This window comes from Corvus hawaiiensis, chromosome 9 (genome assembly GCF_020740725.1).
Source record: "Corvus hawaiiensis isolate bCorHaw1 chromosome 9, bCorHaw1.pri.cur, whole genome shotgun sequence".
NCBI lineage: Eukaryota > Metazoa > Chordata > Aves > Passeriformes > Corvidae > Corvus > Corvus hawaiiensis.
The window spans coordinates 9706547-9731386 of NC_063221.1; positions in this window are offsets into that span (position 1 = coordinate 9706547).

A 24840-nucleotide genomic window follows, 5' to 3' on the forward strand; every position below is an offset into this window, starting at 1 on the left:
GGGCCGGCCCTATGGCTCCCGGAGGGCTTCACCTTTCCTAAAATGCAGCCCCAAATGCCACGTGCCTGGTTTTTAACTTCCCCCTCTTTTTTTTTTTTTTTTTTTTTTTTTTTTTTTTTTTTTTTTTTTAGTGCTAGTTATGGTTTTGAGAACTTCCCATGGAAAACAACACAAAAAACGCAAGATACTTCCCCTTCCCATAAGAAGTTTAACTTTTGTGTCTGAGTTGTTGTGTGGAAAATTCAGCATTTTCTGTTACTGCTGCTCCCATCTGTCCTTTTCTCCTTTTTAGCAAACTTCCAACGGAAGCTGGATGCTTGCATTCTTCAGAAAATGCTGAAATTTGTGATCATCAAAAAGATCTTTATAGCCTGCTAAGGGTTTAAAGTAGCTTTAGTCTAGTGTTTAAAGTAGGTTTAATTTGTGGTAAATATTTGGACCTTACAAAAGTTAAGAAGTGTTAAAATATTTACTTGGTTGTATTTAACGACCTAATTTATATTTTAATTCATTAAGTCCAAGTTCTTGTGTTATTCATTACAATTATTTAAATAAAATGAGTGCTCAGGAAAATCTCAGGGCAGGTTTCTGCAGCTTGCTCTGTAATCCTTAAGCTGCTTGGTTTGAATCATCCATGACAGAGTCAAAAGCTGCTTTAACTTACCTGCAGGGTTAATTCTCTGGAAGAGACACCTGAGCCAGCCCCAGCACTGGAGATGGTGCTCACCCTGCCCTGTGGAACCCAGGGCTTACTCCCTCTCCACAACCAGGTTTAGAGAAACAGCTTTATGAGTATAAAGTGACCAGCTTTGCTTACTGACAATTAGATAATGCTCAGCAGTGCCAATTTTCTCTCTTGAAAATGTTATGCTCTATTCTAGTGCAGCTGAAATTAAATGAGAGAAGGGTCCATTGGGCTTCTTTGCCTGTTTTTATTCCAAAGAGCAAAGAGGGCAATGCCATTTGCAGAGCTTTGATCTGGGATCCTGTCTATGGTTGTGCAGGGTTGGACTAGACTCTATGGTTATTTTAGCTCTCAGCTGAGATAATATCTGTAGTACTTCATCAGAGGAGGGGAAATGTGAAAGTCTATGATCCATGAGGACCTTGGAAGGGAATATTCAATTCCTTTATCATTTTGAAGGTTTCCTTTGCACATGCACCCTTCCACTCCCTCCATTCCTGTGGTTTTTGGTGTTTATCAAGCTTGGGTCTGTTTTCCATATCCAGATTTCTTTTTCCTTTGTGCTGAATATATTTGTTGTACTGATGATTCTCATGCTTACTCTATGCTAATTTTTTCTTTTAAGAAGCAGAAACATGTCCTGATCTTTATTAATTATTTTAGTGTTATTCTAGTGGTCATATAGAGATCTTGAGCTTCTGATGTATTGTGTTCTGCTGGAAGCTCAGCTGCAATACATTTTTCTGCTCCCCCACATCTTGAACTGTTCTATGGGCATGCTGGCCTCTGTGTCTGAGGGGCTGAGTAGCTGAAAGAATTTCCTGAACGAAGTCAGGTCATAAGCATCCCTTTCTGGCATATTAGATTGTCAGGGACAGAAGTGTGTTACTTCCTCTTTGCTAGTGAAATATTTGCAAGCAAGATTTGCTGCTTGATTTGCTGCCTTTTATTTTGGTGAGAGAGTGATTTTAGTCTCTAAATCTAATCCTGTGGGTTTTTTTAATTTGCAGTCAATGTAAGCTTGCTTGTCCTCTTTCTTGCAAGTCTATTTAAAGCCAAAGTCTATTTAAAGCCGAAGAAGGTCAATAATGTGGTTTGGGATGTGAGAATAGGTGTTTTAGTCTAAAAAAAAGCCAGCTCTCTAATTCAAATAGTGCCTGGGGATAGACTTCTCGCAACACATGTTACTCTAAAGAGAACGTGCACCATTAGTAGCTTTAGTGGTTGAGTTAGTAGACTGACTGTATTTCCCATGCAGTGAACTCAGTAATGTGCTGGAATGTGCATGATGCTTTGAAAGCTAATTTGGTTCTACAGTAAAATAGTTTGAAACAGATATGTTTCACTTGCATCCAGTTTCTTTGTGCTGCCATATATACATTTTAAGATTCCTTTTTTATTTTCTTAGCCCAACCAGTGTAAATTAATTTAGTTCCACTACAGTTGCCACAACTGTATAGAATCCCACTCTTTAGAGCTTCACTGCTGTCACGGAGGCCCTGCAAGGGGAACCTTGACAATTTAGAGAACAGAACTCTGTGTCTACAAATCACAGATTTTCTGCTGTGTGTCAAAGTAGTGGATGGACCTTTAAAAGCATCATGGTTATTATAGGTGCTCTGCAAGGTTTCTGATTAATTTAGATGTGGTGGGTCAAAAACATTACTTGCAAACTTTCTGAGACAACAAAGCAATAAGGACAGTAGTTTATGAATATTCAGATGTTAGTTCTATTATGTTGTTACTCAGACAAAAGGATTAGATATTGTTTAGCAAATTTTGAAGCATTTATACTTGGAATGTATTTATAAACGTGCAGTTTTCTGACATCTGTTCAAAGGAACAGTTAATTTTTATAGCAAAAATTGCATAATACAGACGTAAAGCTCACAAAAAGTGGCTCCTTGTTTGCTGAAACTCATCAAGTCAGCTATGAAAACGGCCTGAAACTAATCAGCTGCACTGTTTTGGACATCCTCAAGCATGTTATCTTCCAAGAGCACTCAGTTTCTTCTGTTGTCTAGATTTGGTTGCTAAATCACAGTTCTTTCATGGATACCTTGTCTGGTAAAGCAAATGAGATCTCAGACTGTAAACTTTATGCTATCACTCAACTCCTACCTTTGTCTCGAGTAGCTTTTGCTCTCCTAAAGCACCAGTTACTCATCCATGTTCCAGTGTTTCCCTGGCTGGCCCTTCAGCTCTGTGAAGTGTCTTGCCCAGGCAATGCTGTCCCTCATTGAGAATCTGGGCATCACTTACAGACCATCACTTAACACACCTCAAGAGACAAGGGTATTTATTGAAAGTTTGGCTTGGATTCAGTCACCCCAATATGTGGCTGAGTTTTCAAGATAATCTGTTAGGGCTTGGTTTTGTAACCTGGAGCCAAGTGTGTGACTGCTCTCCTGTGCTGGCACACAACCTTCTAGTAATCCCTGTTTTTTCCTGGTGTGATAGAAAAGAAGGAAATACTGGTCTAAACTTGAGTCTGTCCATGTCTGCGATGACACTGCACACTGAATTCTTTGGATGATAAATCTTCACTTGTGTGTCTAAACGAGCTGTGAATTCTTTTGAAAATGTGACTGCAGATTCTGGTGTTCAAAAAAAGTGTGTAACACTTCCAGTGTTACTGATCACTTCCACACAGCCAGTGCTGCATAACTGACTTTTGGCAAAAGACTTCACAATGAACCCTTTGACTATTAAGGAGGATTAAATATTAGATTACTACATATTGTAGAATATTGTGGTAAAGTAAAAGCATGCCTTTCACAAGTAAATGGCTGAATGTAGGACAGTTTTCCTGGTAGTATTTCTATGACTGTGAGACATAGAGAAAAATTTTCAGCTGTGCACTGAAATGACTGGGACACTTCCAGTGCATTGGAAATCACAGTTTGTTCATCTCAATATAATAATAAAAGCTGGAGCAATCACTGAGAAGCAGATTTATATGGTTCATGGCAGGGGGGTGGGGGAGTGAGGTGTATTTGTTTTCCTTAAGAAATGGAGGTACCAATCTCTCACATGTGAAGTCCCTCTATATCAATTTGATGGGTTACTTTTTATCATGATTGAAACTGTGACAAGAATCTTGAACAGAGATAAACATTATGCTTAATTTTATATTTTTAGAAGCTATTTTAATTACCTAATCTGCATAATTTAGTCTATATAGTAAGTCTTTTCAAATTATGTAGACATCATCTATGTGTTTTGAAAGAGGACTGAGGTTTTATCTTCAAAAGAACTCAGATATTTAATACCTATTTTCCTGTTTACTGCCTTTTCTGACATAACTTGCCTTGGAATGTCTTTAGAGAGCAATGACATCTATATCCAGTCAGTTCTGTCATCTTTCTATTGCTTTTTCAACAAAACTCTCAGGTGGAAACATTTTCCTATGAAACAGTTGAGAAGTGGTTTCTGTATAAAGGACACAGCTCATCTGTGTAGAGTTGGAATCCTGCTTGTTCTTGCATTTCATAGATTAATGGTACCACTTTAAAGATTTGTGTTTTAGAAAGAAATTACATATAAATCTAAAAAACCTGAGTCCCTCTGAAACCTCAAATGAATTAGGAAAGAGTTCAACTGTATATAACCATTTGCTGTGCAGATAGATATTCAGTTCTAATTATGAAATATTAGCTTAATCCTGTGCAGATCAAATTTGGCAGTTAATTTCCCTAGTACAACATTAGAAAAAAACCCCAGCAAATCCATACAAATGAGTTTTCTTTTAAGTAAGCAGTTTTTCACTACTTGAGGTAAAATTTAATTAAATCCATTCTTGAATTTTATGTACCAGTGTGGCTAAGGGTTTTTCACCCCTAAGGTTTGCCTCAGTATAACTGTCCTTCACCTGTACCATGTAGGTGTGCAGTGATGTTAGAAGTTTTGTCCTTGTTCTGGAGTCTGCTTTATTTCAGTATAAAATCTACTCCTGGGACTCTGGTGCAGTACTGACCTGGCTGTGTCAAGTTAATGGTTGGACTCAATGATCTTTGAGGTCTTTTGCCAACTCAAACATTTCTATGATAAAAAGTATTTAAATATAAAACATACTTTAATAGCAATTGTAGTGGTAGAAGGCAAAACGGCCTAAATTTTTCATCCATGCCTGCTTTTCTTTTCTCCCAAATGAAAAAGCAAGACTCTGTGGAGCTTTTCTTCTCGAAAAACAGTGACAGATCCAGTAATACAGATAAAATGTTTACACAATATGACTTGCTTATCAAAAGCACAGGCATTTATGAAAAGTAAGAGTCTTAAGATCTGTGTTGCCCCTGGGTCTAAACCTTCTCAGTAATTTTCTTCAAGTTTTCTCTTTTAGAAGCCTTCCCTATGGCTAGAAAGAACTATTTTCTTTCCTTGATTCTTAAAGAATATTCATCATGCCTTGCATATTTCTGTTTACTGCCATGCCAGGCATTTTTCTTTTTTAGAGGGAAGCCATATGTTTCTTGTTTATGTAGCTCCTATGCAAATATCAGAAAAATAGTTAAAATATTGCCTTCCATATTCTTACACCCTTGAATTAAGATTTACATTAGCTCACTAAAAAATAAAGAGCTTAAGACATAATTTTTTCCTATGGATCTTCCCAGTATTATTTTGTTTCATCATCTGTGGTGCAGGCTTAGTACAATTGATATAGCTGAGATCAAAGTCCTGGTAAAACCTCCACATCAGGACATTCTTTATCATTATGGCAAGGAAAATTCTTAGTGGTAGTCCCACTGAAACCAGTATTCTTGGTTTATATATATTTTATATATATATATTTTTTTATATTATATATATTATCTATACTAATTTATAAAGAGGTCAGACTCTAACCTTTGCTAGAAAGATGCTTTTCCCAGTTAATTCCTGATGTAAAAGCCTTGGCTTTGTGACGGGCTTGGTTCCTGCAAGGAACTCCCCCACCATCTGTCACCATAAAAATTAATGGGAGTTATGTCTCCACTGTAGAAAGTCTATTAGATTCTTCCTGTGTCAGGTGGAAACATGGTTACTTTGGAAGAAATTTGATCATTTTTTAAAAAACATTTTGAGACATATTTTCTATATGAATTAACTTCCTACAATAATTTCTATAAAATTCTGTTGATTTACTTCATCTTCTTTCAAACACTTTTAAAGGAATTCCTCCCTGGCACCAGTGTTTTCCTGGTCAAGAGGAATAAAAATATACTTGCATTCAAACACAAAGACTATTGCTTATTTTGTTGGAAATGTTTTAATCTGTAGCCTGCTTTTCTCAAGTACCTGACAAAGCCCATTCTTTACAAGCCAACTCTTCCTGCAAAGTTAAGTAGCCACTGTAGTTGTAGATATTTCCATATGAGAATCATTTCCTGAAGAAGCCAGAAGTGAACTGTCTGTGCTGGAGACAGAATTCCCATTATGCTGCACAGCTGATCTCAGAGTCAATAACATTGGTTGTACAATAAAGAGCAAATAGCTCTTCATGCATTATTACTGTTGAGGCTGCCATTCTGGGCAAAACTGGAGACTTTTTAGCATAAACTGCATCTAGATCGGTACTCTCTGTTTGGTTTTCATCTTCACTGCAAGTATCCAATTTGTCAATTTGGCATTTTGTTCAGAAAAGAGGCATAAAGACGTGCTTTATGTGCTTCCATACTTTCTTCTTCCCTTCCCCCAGCCTCAATATTCCAAGTAAGGCAGGGAGAATTATCCAAAATGGAAGTTAGATCTTCCCCCAAAACATTATGCTGAGTTTCATGACCATCACATGAGGTCAAGTTCAAAAGTTCTTTTAAAGGTTGGTTGTTTGGGTTTTTCTCTATTGAAAGGAATTACATGCTCAGGTCCTAATAGTCTAATTTACTTTGCACCAAAACACTCCTGCAACTACAGAAACCCAAAGACTGGGTATTGTGTGGGTGTGATGATCTCCCAAATTATGATCAGGTCTTGCTTTTTTGAGAACCTCACTTGCCTTTGTTTTGTTTTGTTTCTAAAGATAGTTAATTCTGTAGTCTAATAAATAATTGATTGTATGAACCAGGAGCAATTCTGTTGAAGATTATGGGATTTTTACAGTAAAAGTTATTGAAGGAAGAGTGTTCTGAGAGGTTGTTGCCCACAAATATTGAATACTGAAGCCATTACAGCACATCTGGCTGAGGATACGAAATGGTTTTAATTTTGAAATAAGTGATAGCAGAAAAGGAAGGTAAAACTGAAAGATACCAGCCAGGAAATCACTGTAAAGAATAATGCCTGAAGTTCAGCTGTGTTGGTTTTTTCTTTAATGCTTCAGTTTGTAATTGCTTTTCATTTAGCAGATAAATATGTTAGAGAAGAATACTTCAGAATGTAGCCCATGGTAGAGCTTTTAAATTTCTCCTGTACATTCTGTTGTACCTTACAATATTTATCTCATCTCAGCGGTCATCAGAAAGGTTGCACAGTCTAAAGCCAGAAGGTGAAATTGCTCATGACTTTTCTGCTGGTCATTAAAAGTTTCTCCTAATGTTGTTCTTTTGGAGATGTCTTTATCTCTCTTACTTGCCTGAGTCAACCATCACAAATTTTAGCCAGAGATATTTTCACTAGCACTATTCAAGCTAATACAACAACCCTTCTCCCTGTGTTTATAGAGAAATTATTGATGGCTTTTCCCTTATAGCTCGGAGATCTATAAAGGCAGGAAGGTAAATAAAAAGTCTGATTGCATTAAAGATCCTTAGCATTAGATTTTGTGCAAGGGTCTGCACTCTGTTAACAAAGAACATGAATAAAAAATTAAGTTGTGCTCTACAACAGCTCTATAGAAGCAGCAGCGAGCTGCTTGAGCAGTTCCTTAAAATGTCATGTAATACATAGTTGTATGGTTTTTCAGCCTGGGTACTATCTCCTTTACGGATTCAAAGTGGCTTTGCAATCTCTCATTGGTGTTCTTGCTTGTTAGTGAGGTCAGGATGTCTAACATCTAGATGGGTAATAGATTTTGATTTTTATTGAATCAGAAATGTGCTTCTTTCAGTTATTCTCTTTCCATTGTTCCATTAATTTAGGTGTCCACTCACTTTAATCTGTGTGTAACTGTCCCACTTCCAACCTCAGCTGTTATTTTTACATGAGATTGAGAACGGAAGGGTGTTACTGGTACCTCTTCTGATTGTCACTGTGGATTTCATCTATGTTACTTTGTCAAAAAGAGACTGAATAATTTCACAGGTACCCTCTAAAAAGTTTTAATTGGTGGCAATGTCTGTTAAAATAGTTGAAGTCAGGGCACAGAGTGTCCCCTGATATGTGACTTTATAAGACAGCAAGACTAACAAGAGCTATTTTTATGACAATGATATAATTGCTGTCAACTTTTCACACATTTATCAGTGAAATGCTTTCAGCAAGAGATGTAACTTATCTATTGCCACTGATTATGCCTTTAAAAATAATTAGCAGATAAAATTTTCACTGATTTTCAGTGAGAATATTTATGTCCAGCTCCTGTGAGGTTTTGCATCTCCTGCTGACCTAAAGGGATACTGTAGAAGTTACTCCCTACAGAGATATTCTTACATTTCACAACTGTACTACTGATTTCTGATTTACATGAAAAAATACCTCTTGATGTCCTTGATCTGTACATCAACCTCCTGCTCTGCTGAACAAGGATGTGCAGTCCAGCTTTTCTGATTTCCCAGAGTTTGCCTTCACTTCTGTGTTACTGTGAATGAGGAACTATTGTTCCTGAAATAAGAAATAGAATGGGAAATAAGATGACAGCCCATTATGCTGCTCAAAATGTTGAATTTGTAAAATTTGTACTCCTCTGGAAAAGAATATAAACCCGAGATTGTAAGGGAAGGGCAGGAAAAAAAACATCTTTACCCATAATTTTACAATACCCTGCTTAATTCAAATGCATTTTTATGTCTTGTACTAGTTATTTCCTTGTCTGATTCTCTCTGTCTGTTATGGCAAAGAATATCAGCATTTGCTGGCTACAGCTCTGAAGAACAAGAGACAAACTCTTGAGTCTTGGTATTTTGGAGTAGTACCAACTATGGACAGAAGTAGTAGTAGAATTTAACAGCACTTAGAGGAGGAAGGGAACCTTGTACATAATCCAAAATGGAATTTAAATATTTAAATTTAATTTTTTTTTTTTTTTTTAAATAAGGTAGATAGCATGTACTGTCTAATAGTGAGTAGTTTCTGGTCAAGCTATTCAAGCAAAATTAAAAATTGTCTTCTCAAAAAAAAAAAAAAATCAGGCTTTTAAAAAGCCCCATTATTTGTACAACTTGGTCAGGTAAAAAATTCAGGACTTTTCTTTAAGAATAGTTTTGTCAAAGTGTCTTTGAGAAACCTACCAATTTGTGATTATTTTAAAGCTATTCACATACAAATTACATTACTTAAATCCACCTGTAAAATTAGGTCTTGGTGTCAAACCAAGCTTTTACTTTACATCATCTATATCACTTCTAGAAATTTTTCTGTTGCAATAAACTTCAGGATGTCATCTTCCTACCTTCCTGAAATCAACTTTGAACTGCTAGAATTTCCTTAAGGGCAGAAATACTGGGGGTTTAAAACAAGGCTTTCATATTCCTATGTGCATTTTTTTCATGTAAAAAAGTGATGAAGTAAAATGATAAAAATTTGTGGGAAATTGTAACTTTTGAGAAGAATCCTTCTAAAAGTAAGGTTTAAACATGAACATTTTGACTATTGTGTTTATTTCTGCATGTCTGATTTGAATGGAGGTTATGATGTTTTATAAACACATTTGCAGCCACTTATGACACACCTGACTTTTAGACCTTCACTGTAGTGTTTGTCAAACTGTTTCATTCTAACATTACACTCTTAAATTCCGCTAATTTAAAAATACTTAGATATGAAAATTCAGTGTCCCAGATGACTTTAAAATGCATTAAGAAAACCCTTAGCAGAAAATGTTGTATGAATTGTCTAGAAAATGACACCACTGTGGTTGTAATAACACAACTTAATATGCCTTTGGAAGCAGTTAGTTCTGTTGGAGAGAGAAGAACAAAAAACCCAGCAAATGTGAGCTGCTTTTGAAGACAAAAGTCTTTTCATAGAAAATTCTGGTGAGTACAGGATGATAAATGATTTCAGTCTCTCTTCTGATATATGCTTATCTGTAGTCGTACAGAAAAATCTTGACTCTAGGAACAAGCAGGGAAAGCTCAGTATTTGAAGGAAGGGACGGGAGTAGCTGAATTGCAGTGCTGGTTAAGCACTCCTGATACGTTTGCCCTAAAGCTAAAGCAAACTTCCACTGACACTAATGGTATTCGGTCAGCAAGGGTCTACAAGATAAAAGGTGCTGAGTACAAGACGGTTGTTTGCTGTTATTTAAATCGGTTCCTGGTGTTGGGCAGACCTGGGACTTTAACATGGCTCTTGTGCAAACAGCATAATTAAAGCCATTAGCATCTCTCAGAGGTGCAAGTAGCTCATTTTTCATAAAATGGCAAATTGTCATGAATGTACCCCATAACCAATGAGTTCTTTTTTTAATTGGCTCTACAGCTTACCAGAGAGTGAGGCGAATTTTTCAGGAGTACATTTTAAAATACCAGAAGGAAAAAAGAAACCTCGGTTTTCCCTCCATGGGAATAATCTGGATTTTTACAAATTTGTATTTCTGCATGCTTGGTGTTCAGTGTGTTTTGACTCTAAGTGTGTTATAGATAGAATTAGTGTCTTGCAGAAGAATGTGGGAGAATTTTTTCTTAAACTTGGTGCATCCAGCTCAGGAACCTGTTTCAGTGACACCCAGTTTTGCTCTTCTTCACTTGCTTTTCTTTTTTAGTAAACAAATTTAATATTATCCGATGTCTTAAAATGTAATTGACAGTACTTCAAGAACATAGACTTGTTCCTTTTAGTCATAAACTTGGCTAGATCAAAAACTGTTGTTTGGGATTGCTGGAGTATGAAACAACATTGAAATGTGAAGAGCAGAATGATTAAGTTGTCTCTGGTGCCAAGCAACAATATTGTTGTTGTTGTTTTCTGATATGTATACAACTCCTGCAGCATTTTATTTTGTCAAGGTTTTTGAAAAGTACAATATTTTGAAAATGCTTGTTCCCCAACAAATGAAAACATTTAAGAATATTTGTTTAAATAAGTTCTGGAGGAAATGTTTGTTCCAAAGCCGCCTTGCTGCTTCTTGTTCTCTTCTGTGAAAAGAGCTGTGATGCTTTTAAGACTTGTCTCTGGTAAACTAAAACCATCTTTCAAAAGCCACAGATGTATAATTGATATGCTTGGATAAGTAATAATGAATGTCCTCTTCGATAATAGAGTGATCAACAAAATGGTCACTGCTCTTTTCACTTGATGTAAACCAAGAAAGCAGCAGCCAAGGAAGGTGCCCAAGGGACTTTCAGAATTGCTGGTGACATAGATAAAACCTCAGGATAGAACCTCAGTAAACCTAATTAAAAGCATTTTCTGAAAGAAAGGGTTTTCTACCTGCTCAGATTTTTTGCAAGACTTTTGAAGCATTGCTAACATTTTCAGATTTCCTTACCATGCCTGTGGAGAATGACACTTGTGATTTGCATCCTTTTGTTTCAGTACTGCTCACAGCTGCACCCTCAACAATTACCTTTGGTAGGTGTTTAAACTGTGAAGGGCTGCAGCAGCAGCCCCAGCCTTGCCTTCAGCGAGGAAGGAAGGAAGGCAGGTTGAGAAGGTGAACCCAGCACATCAAGAGCACCTTCTTAAAGAAACTGATCCGAGTCAAAGCAGAAACCTCTGACATTTTGTCCTTGTTCATGGAGGTGCCACTTTGCTATGGAATGCAACTAAATCTAATTTCCATTGCCCAGCGTGTTATATCCTCTTAGTTTCCCACACTGTTATCTGGAAAATCACAGGAAAAGGCAGCGGTTTGGGAAGAGTACAGCTGTCAGTCAAAATCCTTTTCTCTGATCTGTTCCATGATTAGGAACTGAACATGAAGGAGAGAAACACAGTCAGTAGAAAAGGACTTTGTGTGACTCGTGGTATGTACAGGGCTGGTACTAAGCTCTGGGAGCAGTATCCTGCTGCTGGGCCAACGCTTGGCACAAGGTTTGGAAGCCACACTGCACAGTAATCCAGGAATTTTCCCTAGAGGAATCAAAGCAGGCTTCCAAAGACTTCTGCTTGGGCTTTAGCTAGGCCTACACAAAACATTTTTGTTTTGACAGAACAGCCTTTCTTGAAAGAAAGAAAACCAACATTACTGATTCTGCACTTTGGTCACAACCACCCCATGCAGTGCTCCAGGCTGGGGCAGAGAGGCTGGGAAGCTGCCCAGTGGAAAAGGACCTGGAGGTGCTGGTCAAGAGTGGGCAAGCAAGAGCCAGCTGTGCCCAGGTGGGCAAGAAGGCCAAGGGCATCCTGGCCTGGATCAGGAATAGTGTGGCAGCAGGCCCAGGGCAGAGATTGTTCCCCCTGTACTGGGCACTGGTGAGGCTGAACATTGAGTGCTGTGTAGTCCCTCACTCCAAGGAAGTCCTTGAGGTGCTGGAGCATGCCCAGAGAAGGACAATGAAGCAGGAGAAGTATCTGGAGCAGAAGCCTGATGAAGAAAGGCTGAGGGAGTTGAGGGGGCTCAGCCTGGAGAAAAGGAGGCTCAGGGGAGACCTTATCACTCTCTACAACTCCCTGAAAGGAGGGTGCAACCAGGTGCTGGTTGGCATCTTATCCCAAGTACAAAATTCAGGATGAGAGGAAATCACAGCCTCAAGCTGTGCCAGGGAGGCTTACCATGGATATTAGAAAAAAAAAATCTTCACTGAAGGGGTTGCTGAGCACTGGAACAGGCTGCCCAGGGAAGTAGGTGTCTTGCCATCCCTGGAGGTATTAAAAACCATGTAGATATGGTGTTTAAGGACATGGTTGAGTGATGGATTTGGCAGTGTTAAGCTTATGCTTTGACTCGATGCTCAAAAAGGTATTTTCTGACTTAAATTAATTCAATGATTATGACTAAGTTCTGAATTCATGTTATGATTGGGTCATATGAGATAATATTTTGATTTTTTCCAGTGCAGTAGTTGCTTTCATGGAAGACTTGCTTTTGATTGTGCTAAAGAAACCTTCAGCAAACATTTAGGGAAGAATTTTGCCAAACTTCAGCAGCATCTGGACACAGTGATTGCCATCTACAAAGTCTGTTATTTTCTGTTCACCAACTAGATTCTGTCCTTCTCTCCTGTTTTCTTCCTGTACACTGATTATTCCACTTCTTTTGCCCATTCTTTACTACCATTTCTCTCCCTCTCTGCCCAAACAGTTCTTTTTCATAGCAGGCCAATATTTTCTGCTGCTTCTGCTTCTGCCTAGTGGAGGAATTCCCAGAGTGCTCTTCTGACATGAGATATTCCATCAATGAGCCTCTGAACCTTAAATATTTAAGTGTTTACAGCACTATCTTTCCAGGCATGATACAAAGTATTTCCAGGCCACAACTGAGTGTACACAACCATCCTTCATCTCACCTCGTACAATGCAGGCACTCCAAATCAACTACCACTTCCCCAGTGGCCAAAAAAAAAAAAAATTGTTTGAACAAAGCAACTCTGTGGATGCACAGGTCCTCAGAGCTGGGAGTGGTGCACAGCCCAGCTCTCCTCTGGGATGGTGGACAGTGCACTGAGGCATCATTTGCCTTTAGTTTTTCATTACCCAGACCAGATCCTTTATTCTTCAAAGATTTTCAAGGGAAAAATAATCTTTTAGAGAAGATGTGTACTTCGTTTCCCTTCATATCTACTTCTCCAGTCACAGACACTCTCCAGTTGCCTTGTGCAGCTCTGCCCCTGCTCTACTTACTGCCAACAAACCCGCCCATTTCAGAACACCTTTAGGGCTGCTGTCCTTAACAGTACTTTAATTAAAATCATCCTCTTTCTCCCTTCTGCTCTCTTCTATTACCTCACTAATTTTCAGGAGCACTTACTGGGGGGTCACTCCTGCTTTAAGTGCTGTTTTTGCATTTGATTGTTTTCCCTCTCAGTGCCTCAGTGTGCTTTTGTGGTTTTTTCTCTTCTTTCATGCTGAAGTGCTGCAGGATGACATTGCTCTGTAAGTCAAGACACACAAAACCATGTTCTTTGATGTAAGGAAAACATTCTAGCCCATGCACTTGACTGGAATTACGGGACATGTCACTTACGAGCCTGATAGATGTTGGTGCCAGAGCTGCTGGGACACTTGTGTATTCTCAACATCAAAACAAAATATGGTTCTGTCTTATTAAGGTGGCTGCAATTTTCAGTACAGTCTTTCAGAAAGCCCCTGAAACTTCTCAAGTAATTTAGCAATGGAAATTTGGCGTTGAAAAAGAGAAGGCAGTCACATTTTCTTGCTCTGCTGGGGATAATGTCAAGTAGATGTTGTTAAAGCAACTATCTGGTAATAAAAGTAAACATTATGAAAAAATAGAGTTCAATGAATGCACTTCCTGCAGATTGAGGAAGTCTGTGCTGCTACTCTTGGAAATTGTGCTTGATGAAGGCAAGGCTGTATAGTGAGCACTTACCCACTGATTGTAATCTGTTTGTTTTTCAGATTTGAAATCTCTCTTTGTGGCTGAGGTTCTGTCCACTGTTGTACTGTCAATAATTTCCATTGCTCAATTGATAGGTGGTCTCTTTTTCTTTCAAAAATAAGGGTAAAGACTTTCTCCCAGCATCAATAAGACAGAGCTGGCTTTAAAGATACTCACAGTGTTCAGTTGGTTTGACTGTGGGCCAAATTTTTCAATACTCTTTTCCATCAGCAATAGTAGTTCTTAGCCATAAAGCACTAGTTTGGTTTGTTTGGGTTTTTGTTATTGCTTTGTTTGTTTGTTTCTTGTTTTGTTTGGTTTTTTTTTTTTTTTTTGTTATAAATATTAATAAAAATGATTTAAAAGTCTTTAATATTAGGGGTTTTTAGTAAAAGGTCTATCTTTACACATATAAAGAAGTAAACCAGAAGCACGATTTCTGGTAAGTATATTATTTCTGTAGAGTTTGTCCTGAGCTGCTTGGTGTTAACTGAAGTAAGCCACTGAGGTTATACAAATTATCTATCACACCCTAATTTCAGCTGGTTCTGACCTGTGGGCTTCACATATTTATCCATAGCCTCCTGCTGTTTATTTTACTCCTTCTAACCCCAGAAGATGTTGTTCTGATAGTTTAACTCTGCCTCCAAAATGTGATTGAACTTGAAACCCAAAACAAATTCAGGCATTCAGTTTTGAAAGTCTTTATTAAAGGAAGCAAACCCAGTGCAAATTATTTCAGCTTTTTACAGGAAGTTACACTATGCAGACTTGTGTATCTGAAGAATGTTACTATTCTGTAAAGCCCCAAATGCTTCTATAAATTGGGAGATTTTCACCTTGAACTCTTCCTCCTCCCTCAAAAATATCAGTTCTCTCCAGTTTTGTGCATTCCTAATTCTGAGGATAGGAGTTGAGGAAAATTGCATCAAAACCAGGAGTAATCTTATTTTTTTCAAATGGATGTTGACTGTGACTTCTGATGGCTCCAATGAATATTTTTTTACTGCCATTCTTACACGGCCCATTTTGCAGGGTAAGCCTTCAGAGCTGGTTTCCAAATTCTGCACTGGGATATGAACTAGCCAGGCAGTGGGTAGGCAGCTAGGAGGAGTCTATTTTTGGTATTAAATAAGTTGTCAACAGAAAAATACAGTCATGTGGGCTACTGGATTGTGCTCAGTGCCACAGCTGCCGGGTTTGTTTGGCAGTCTTACTCATCTGCAGCAGAATAGGTGTCACCTTAATCAAATGACTGCAGGATTCTGTCTGCCACAAAGGGGAAGCCTGCAGAGTTTCCTCCTTCATCAGATTTAAAGCCCAGAGATAAAGAAAACCCAAAAGAGAAAAATCCAAGCAAGATCATCAGCTCTATGTTTTCTAGCAGAAAAACCTGCTGCTCTGCCAGAAGAGAAATGATTTTCACTTCAGCAGACTACCGTGTTCAAGAGTGGAGAAAGGGAAGACATCAAAGTTGCATGTAGCTGGCTGTTTCACATGCTGCTTTCTCAGTATTTCTCACTGAAATTATTTGTGTGTGCTGCTGGTTTAGACAAAAGATCTGTAAAAGAAGCAAATTTTGAGGGCTTCATATTGTCAAATGTGCTTTTCAGGTAACTAGCTGGAGGAAAAAAAAATTTGGCTGACCAAAAAGATTAGTTTCTTATCCTTTGGGAAGGCTATTTTTTTTTATACATTCTGTGCTACCCCCTCTGGCAACCCAATTTAACTCTGCAAAAAGCCAAATAAATGTTACTTAATCTCTTTACCTCTTAGTTGTTTTGTAATACCATAGAACCAATACTTTACTGGACAAGTGGGGGAAGGGGGTGCCTTCTTTCTTAACTCTTCAAGGCATTTGGGCAAAGGCTTGTGCTGCCGTAGCTGCAGTTTCCACCAGCAGGATCAGGAGGCCACCTCTGCACTGGAGGCTTGCCCAGGGCTGGTGAAGTCAGCGTGGGTTGCCCTCTGCCTTTCCTGCTTTCTCCCAAGAAATTGAGGTTTAGTTCCAGCTGGGTCCAAGCCTCAGTGAGAGTGAGCGGATGGAACAAAGGCTGTCTGCTAAACAGGGGCTGGATGTGGGAGCAGAAGGCAGCAGGATCCACCTTTCCTATTCAGGCAAGAAGATTTCTGGGTCTCATATGAAGAAGAGACTCAAGACTCTCCAGCTAAGGTGAAAAACAGCTTCTGTGAGAGTGAGGGAAAGGTGCCTCACAGGCAGTTTTTAGCATGTAGGTCACGAACCATCTGTGTTTTAAATAACTAATTCACCAAGCTGAGTCACCATCTCTCCTTCCATTCCTGACCCTTCTGCACTGCTTAGATTGCTTTTGTCATCCTTTATTTTTCTTGTCTAACTCTATGAACAACAGGGGAAAAAATACCCTTCTGTCTCCAAAACTTGGGGATTCCTCTCTGTTGAATGAAAAGGACAGTTGACAGTGTTATAAGCATTTAATTGCCCCAGGAAAAAAGTGCTGCTGGACATTTTACTGGAGTAATACCAGGAACAGGAGCATTCACAGTTCCTATCTTGCACTAGTCATGCTTTTTAAAGGTTTTGCATTTTTGAGACTGCTTTGGTCCCTTTATTCCATTGACCATCAACGCGAGTAAAGGAAAAATTCTATGTATTACCAACTGTGTTGATTTAAGCTGGCAACCCGGCCAGCAAGGCTCTGTTTAGTATCTTGATAGTAAATATGACATTCAGTCCTAAGTAGTGCTGAAGTTTTTCTATTTCCTGTGACTTCTGTAGAAAACAGGGACCTTCAGAGAACATAAAAAAACTACTTTTTGGATTAGCTCCACTCTGAATTAAATTTAATTACAGGGTAGTCTTCATTTCTAGATATTAATGGAATATATATGTCCAATACAAAATATATCCTGTTTTCACTTTAGTGAAAGAGTTGAGACACAAAATAAACAATGTGTTATTGCAGTCAGAGAACCTGGCTAACAGAAATATAGTTAAGTGCAGCTAAAATGCAGAAAACATATCATGTCTGTGAGAGAAAGTTTTATAGGTGAAAATAAATTGATTTCAAACTTATGACATTGTCTGATTGAAAATGGAGGTAGGTTATTAGTTATTACATAGCTAACAAATAGTTATGTTATATTAACATACTTCATATAAGAAGTGTTTTTGAAATTGAAGCCTAATATCTCATATTGATACTACATAAGCAATATTAAAGTTACAATACTTAATATGAAACATAAAATCATTTCTGTACTCCTTTTATTTGCACTATTCACTTAAGCAACTATTAAAAAAGTATGGAAGTAACTTGGACAGTTGCCGACCCAACATAGACAAAGTTAGTAGAATTTCATGCAGTATTAATAGAGCAAAATTTGTAATAGGACTCTGCTTTTTCATGTGCAGTGTATTTTCCTCTGTAACGGACATGACTGCTCAATATTCTGAACTGTGGCTCTCAGAGGAATGCTGCTGTCACTGGAGGAAAAATGTATCCTGAAAAGTGACAGATGTCAGCAGGTAATAATTATGGCAGCTTAAATATTTATAAATTTGTATGTTATTGTAAAAATGTATTTCTTCATATGAAAGATTGTGATGTTAGGAATTGTATTCCAGCCTTTTCCAGGCTGTATGTTATAATTTATGGGTTTGGATTTAGAAAAGTTGTGTTTTCACTATCTTGAGTCATTCCGAGAATTACAAAACTGTAAGAAGTTAAAATCTTATTTGAGGTTCAGGAACATACAACAAACATCTCATCTAAAAAGGTGCATTCATATTTTTTTTTTCTGAGTCTTTTACAACTTGTTTTACAATAACTTTGCTTTTCCACTTCAATATTGTACTTTGTAGTTTTGCAGTGAGCAACATCTGCAGTTCTTCCATTATTTGGCTCTTTAACATTTTTTGTCCTATATTCAGTGTTCTGAGTGTATGGGGAAGCAGCAGCCCTATATAAAATATTCCAAAAGCCAACAGAGGGCTGAGACTGAGGCCGTGCCAGTGTGGAACAACAGAGGGAAGAGTTTGCCTTTTCTTCTGTTCACATCCAGCACTGCCTTTGGAAAAGCAGGACAAAATCTGGTATGCAAAAGACAGCATAGCCTTCAGTCAAAGGCCACAAGGCTGCTGCCTGCTCCTCATTGTGCTTGGAGAGGTACAATGAGTGCTAAATAATTCAGTGTTGTTCCAGCAGCATCTCCAGGAGCACCAGCCCCTGCAAAGTGCTGACTGGGGCAGCTTTGGAAGACAATTCCATCAGCACTGGGGAGGTGCCACAGGATGGGAGGGGGCTGCGAGGTGAATGCCCTCACACTGCCTAGGGTGAGCACTCTGCTACTTAGAGTCCTAGCAGCTTCAGATGTGAAATTCCAAATAGAGGGTGAAGATTTAAACGTTTTTATATTTTTATTTCTTTTTTGTTTTCGAATGCCTTGTGTTAAGTGTTGCTTATTAAGCTAAATCCCCCCTTAATAAGAAGGTATCTGTTTAAATTTGGTAGAGGTTTGCACTAAGAAATCATTTGCCACTGGAGATAGAAAACTTAGTTCAAACCCAATAGTTGTATTTCTTCAAGTAAATCTCAAAATCTTGATTCAGAACATTAGAGTTTTTTTACTGTCTCCTTCAATACTGATGTTGGTTCATTAATTTTTGGCAGCTGAAATAACTCTACGATCCTGTGTACTCAGACATAGCAAAAAAGACAAATCTTAGCAATATTCTCAAAATAGAGGATTAAACTAATTTTATTATTTTCATTTAAAATCCTTTAAATTTTTTAGAATTTGAAAGAGGGAGGTAACAGAAAATTCAGTTGTGTAAATAGTTTGTGAAGAACATACAGCTAGGGGTTTCTGGATTTTGCACAGTAATTGGCTGCTGCTTTTATTTTTGTCATGTGGGCAGAGATGAAAGGGTGAGCTTGGAAGTTTTCCTCTCTGGAAACCGAGTTTTTCTCCGTATCATATGTAATAACAGATGTTCCTATAGCCAATATGAGAACAAGGAAATTAACACTGTGATCGTTACAGAGATTTTATAAAAATAAGGGAGTTTATCAAAGTTATTTTTAAATACTGTAGTTGAGTTGTGGTTTTCTCCAGGCATCCATATTTCTCTTAAGCTAAACAACTCCACCCTCAGAGATGCATTTTTTTGCTTCCTTCCCCAGTCTGTTACGCAAATGAAATGCATATGAAGTGCTGGTGGCTGTGTGTATTCATACCCACACGTATCAAGGTTGTTGCACTGCTCTGTAGTACTGCAGCACCTTGACAGCCCCACATGAGATCAAAACTTGTTGAGCTTGGTCCTTTGTGAACAAACAATGTGAGGCTGCCCCAGTACAGGTTTAAAATAAAATCTTGCAAGAGAGACCTGGGAAAAACAGCTGCATTGATTTGCTGCAGGTAAAGGTCATGGCCAGAATTGGAACACAGTGTGTTACAGGAACACCTGAAATGAGATTTTCCTGCCTGTAAGCTTGTTGTGTTTTAGTGGGCCACAGTGCTCTTGAGCAACAGTTTATTTCTCCAGTTATCCCTCAAGGGAAAAAAAACCCATGGGAAATTGTAGTTACGAATAAGGCAGTTGTTCTAAAGTACTGCCATAAATTGTCATCTTAATCTTACTTTAACACTGTTACATTATTCTCCAACTGTTTCTTTTTTTGTTCACTTTCTGAAAAAACCAGAGGTGCAGGGTAGAGACAAGCAAGAGTGGGTAAAGTAATCAGTAACCCAAAGAACGAGTCCAGTGAACGTAAGATGAAAATGTAAATCTAAATCAGAATTTTACAGGTAAACAGTTTTGTGATACATTTCATGTCACAGCCTCAGGCTTCAACATTAACTCCTGTTCTTTTAATTCTTGGGGATTTTTTTCTTTCCCCTCTGGCTCCCAAACTAATTTTCCACTGAATGGAAATTGTCCAGCCTTGCCCAGATGATAGAAATCAGAACTAACATAGGGGAGAAATTCTTCCAGTTTTCATAATTCTGGATTGTAAACACTTAAAAATAATTAGCATCCCAAAATGAAGCTGATATTTTTTCAAGCCTGAAGAACCTTGTCCTAATCTCTGGTAAAACACTGGTGAATATCTTTTGTTTTTTACTCCAAAGCCTATCTTCGGACATTTCTTTTTTTTTTTTGTGTCCTTTGTGAACATTTGCCTGTGAAGGAAATCGACTCTCCTAGGAGACTTCTAAAATATAAATAAATGGAATCCATACATACCCCTACTCACCACCACCATCCCTCTATTATGTTGAGCCATGGATAAATTTTGCTTGCAGAGGAGTCTTTAATGAAGCATTTCTACCCTATTCCTGTTAGTGAAGGGTAAGGAGCTGCTTTGTGTCACACTTCCTTCTTGCCTTCATCTTCCAGGGCAAGACAGAAGTTACAGCAGTGTGCAGTGAATAACAGTTGGACTGTTACGATGAGAGTGATTCAGAAGTTATTAAATAAGATCTTTGTACTTGACAATTCATGCTTACAATTCCAAACAAGGAAATGTTTTGGTCTACCTGAATATCTGAAATGGAAGTATTGTGCTAATTGTATAACATTTAATCCCTGTTGTCAAGAAAATTTTCCTGTTCTGTGTGGAAATCTTTATTTCTTGTAAATGAATGTTTTAGATATGTCTACTGAAGATACTCATATTAAATCCACACTGAAGCAGTTTGGGGGTTTTTTAATTCTCACCCCTACTCCACCTCCAAAATATGATGCATTAGGAAATGCTTCTTTTCCTCTATCAAAGCCTTTATTGTCACACGGGAATGAATTCTGTAATAAAACCTGAGTACCAGGAGAATCCTACTGTAGAACGAATTTAAAGTCTAGTTCAGGTCAAAATCTGAACAAATTTTTTTTATGTGTTCATTCTAGTTCTGATTTAAGATGTGAGCTTGTTTATGTTTATGTCCTGCAGTCCATTAGCTTCCCTCCTTCATTGTCACTGATAATTTGATAGCAGAAAAGCCTTACCAGTGGCACACTAAAGGATATAAATGCCTGTTGTGTCAGCAGCACAGCAGTCCTTAGGCCACACACAGTTGTTCCCTCTGCCCTCAGCTGCTAAGACCTCATTTTCTGCCTGTTCATGGAGGTGTTAAATTTGTTCCTCCTTAAACATACAGAAAAATGAGACTGTGACACATTTCTGTGGCAGGGAATGAACAGGTCAGAAAAGCTCAAGGGCCGATGGAGTATGAATAGAGGCAGTCAGGGAAGCAGCTCTGAATTTGTTGTGGGGAGGTGAGGAAGAGCATGCCAATAAAAAAAACCCATTCTGGAAATGTTTACTATGAAAAATATGCTGTCCTAAAAGCAGAGAACTCAAAGAATGAGGATGGGCACCTCTGGAACATTTTTCTGAGCCACTGACGATATTTTGAAGTGAGGTAAAGAAGTGTAACTGCAATTTTTGTTTTCTTAATTAAAGAAGTACTTTAGCTTACAGCAGCTTTAATGAACAGTTATGTGGCAGTGCAAGTGGCTGCAGCCACCCTGACCCCAGGGGGGAACACCAGCATTGACAGTTTGGTGGTCAGGCACCAATGTTTAGAGACTGCCTCAGCAGTGAGGGTGAGATGCCGTCACCCCTTGGCTTGGTGATTTGCCTATTCTAAGCTGGTTGGTTCTTGCTCTCCCGTTCCTGTTTTATGTATAAGTTTGTAAATATTCATTTTCCTTAGTTAAATATGTATCAGTTCTAGAAGCGTCTCTGTTACTCGGTACCCCATTGGCTCTCCCCTGCAATCCCTCCTCTGAGTTATCCCCATTGGTTACCTCATTGTCAGTCCTGCCTCCTTAGCCTTACCCTATTGGCTGTTATCCTTATCCCCGCCTTTCCTTCCCGGTATAAAATCCCTGAACCCTCTACTGAGAGCGCTTTTCATCCCTGGAATTTTCATTTTCCTTAGTTAAATATGTATCAGTTCTAGAAGTGTCTCTGTTACTCGGTACCCCATTGGCTCTCCCCTGCAATCCCTCCTCTGAGTTATCCCCATTGGTTACCTCATTGTCAGTCCTGCCTCCTTAGCCTTACCCTATTGGCTGTTATCCTTATCCCCGCCTTTCCTTCCCGGTATAAAATCCCTGAACCCTCTACTGAGAGCACTTTTCATCCCTGGAATTTTCAGTGCTCTAACTCTGCTCGTGGTATCCACATGGAGAGTTCCCTCCTTCCTTCTTTGCCTCCGCTGGCGTGTCCTGACAGCTCAGCTCGGGATAAGCTCCTTTGGGCGAGGAGCTCACCCTCCCCTTCCCTTTTGTGTGGAGAGCCGCAGGTTTAGAGGGTGCATCCAGACCTCTGGGCTTCTTGTTTCCTGGTTTAGTGCACCCTCACGGTTAACCATGTATCTTTTTAGTAGAATGCAGAAAACTGCTTGCAATGGTCAGCAGTCTTTTACTAGTACATGTTTTAAAAGTTTATGTCAAAACCTCTTGGTTGTTGTTGCTGTGATTACGCAGTGCAGTGGGGTTCCAACTTCTTGGGGATTTTTTCATTGGAATTACAGCTGCACTGGTGGAATCCCTCCAGTCCAGTAAAGATGTGGAAAATCTATGTCCGTAAACATGTGGAAAATCCAATCCACAGTATATTTTCTGCTTCAATACAAATTCATGGCTGTATTTGAATTATTTTTCTGTCTTATTCCTGTTCCCTCCACCTCTGGGACAGAAGTAAGGAGAGAAAAGAAAAAACCCAAAAAATAGGCAGTCATGACACTAAGATTCAGTATTAGCTCTTCTGCTTCTGGAATAATAATCCAATGTCTTTAGCATTGTTTCAGTGCAATACCAGCCTAAAGTTAATTTCCGAGTGTTCTGTTTTGTGGTAAAGCAAATTAGACCTAACCCCAGAGAATTTTAATCCAACAACTTAGAAAGGTAAAAAAGGCACTCAGAGAAATGTCCCAACCCCTCTACATTCATAAGACTTGTATTTATTACTTGAAACCAATTTTAGCTGAAGGGAAAATGTAAACGATGCTCAATGATAAATGTTAGTGTACTACAGGAAGCCACAGAATGATCAACTGTAGTATTTAAATCTACTAATAGAACATGTCGCTCTAAATACTTTAACATATGCTGTTTTATTAGGGTGACAACATGAGTGTATACATGAAGTTATCAGGAATTTGTTTGGGACAAATATAACTGATCAAAGATTTGGTAATGCTCCATGACTGTCTTCCTCTTCAGTAAGTTTTCTCTGATTTTTAATGTGTGTTTTCTTTTTTTTTGCAAGTTTGTTGGTATGTACAGCCTTTCCAAGTTCCTAGATCTTGGAGTAAAAATTCTTTTGGCACCTCACATCTTATTCAGTAAAATTATTTTACAGTATATGACAACAGCTTCCATAAATAAGTTGATAGGCAAATGAAGCACAAGCCATGTGATCCTACACAGCAATTACAAGGGTAATGGTTGTCTTTATGTGAAGTAACGGAATACTGAATCATTTAATAAAATGAAATTTGTAATTTATTAGTCAGTTATATTCAAGTTGCTATAAATATGTTAAAGATGTCAAACTAAATTTTTTCAGTGGTATCTCGGTAAGAATGATTGCTGCTGCTTGAATATGTGTGTAAGCAGAGTTCCTTTCCTTTTGATCTGACCCTGATTTGCTTTTGATACATTTCACTGTTAAATACTGGCCATAATTTTTATGTTAGAAAAGCTGGTGTTTCTAGAGATGCAACAGGCACAACCTGAGGCATTGTTTCCCAACACAGTCTCCTCCAAAGGACCTGCAGTAAGAGGAGCCACTCTGGGTGTTTTCTATAGAAAGAATTGTTTGTTCAGAAACAGTAATAGAGATTTTTGTTTTCCACTCTTGCTCAAGTATCATCGAAAGTATTTATCAAAATAATGATTGTTTTTTTGTTTGAAGTTTGCTTTGCTTAGGTCAAGCTACCTACAGCTGTTGTTTTAGCAGAAGTACTGAATCAATGTCTGTCTCTTCTGTTGCTCACAGCAATGTAAATACCGGTGTGTTTGTTCTCCTTCATCATGAACTGCTTTGAGAACTCACTTAATGTGGCACGTTGAGCAGAACTTAAAATCCCATTATTGTATTAGGCAGTTTCTTAAGTGACAGTTGTGCACAGCCTTTTATCTGGCAAGGCTTGTTTAGCTGCTGCTTGTGCTCTCCTGAGCTCTGTAGGCTCTGTCATGTGATGTAAGGACATGATAAGGCAAGCCTGCCTGTATATTTGACATATAGCTGTGCATGCTGTAATGTGAGGGAATCAGATCCTTGCAGGCTGCCATGGGTGCAGCCATCCCAGGGAGCGACCACTGGGCTCCTCTGTGCAAACCAGGCAGCCCATGGCTTTGTGCCTGGTGTGTGTGCACCCTTTACACCTCTCAATAATCCATCCCAGCCCTTAACGCTGCTCAGACACCTGATGGGCACTTTGGCAGAGCAGGGACCACAGATCCCAGGCTGGATCTGAGACATGAGTTGTTGCTGTAGGCAGAATCCACCTCACTGCTTATGGTCTAAATCAAACTTGTTTAAACAACTGAAATGGGAAACTTGACTCAATCCACTGA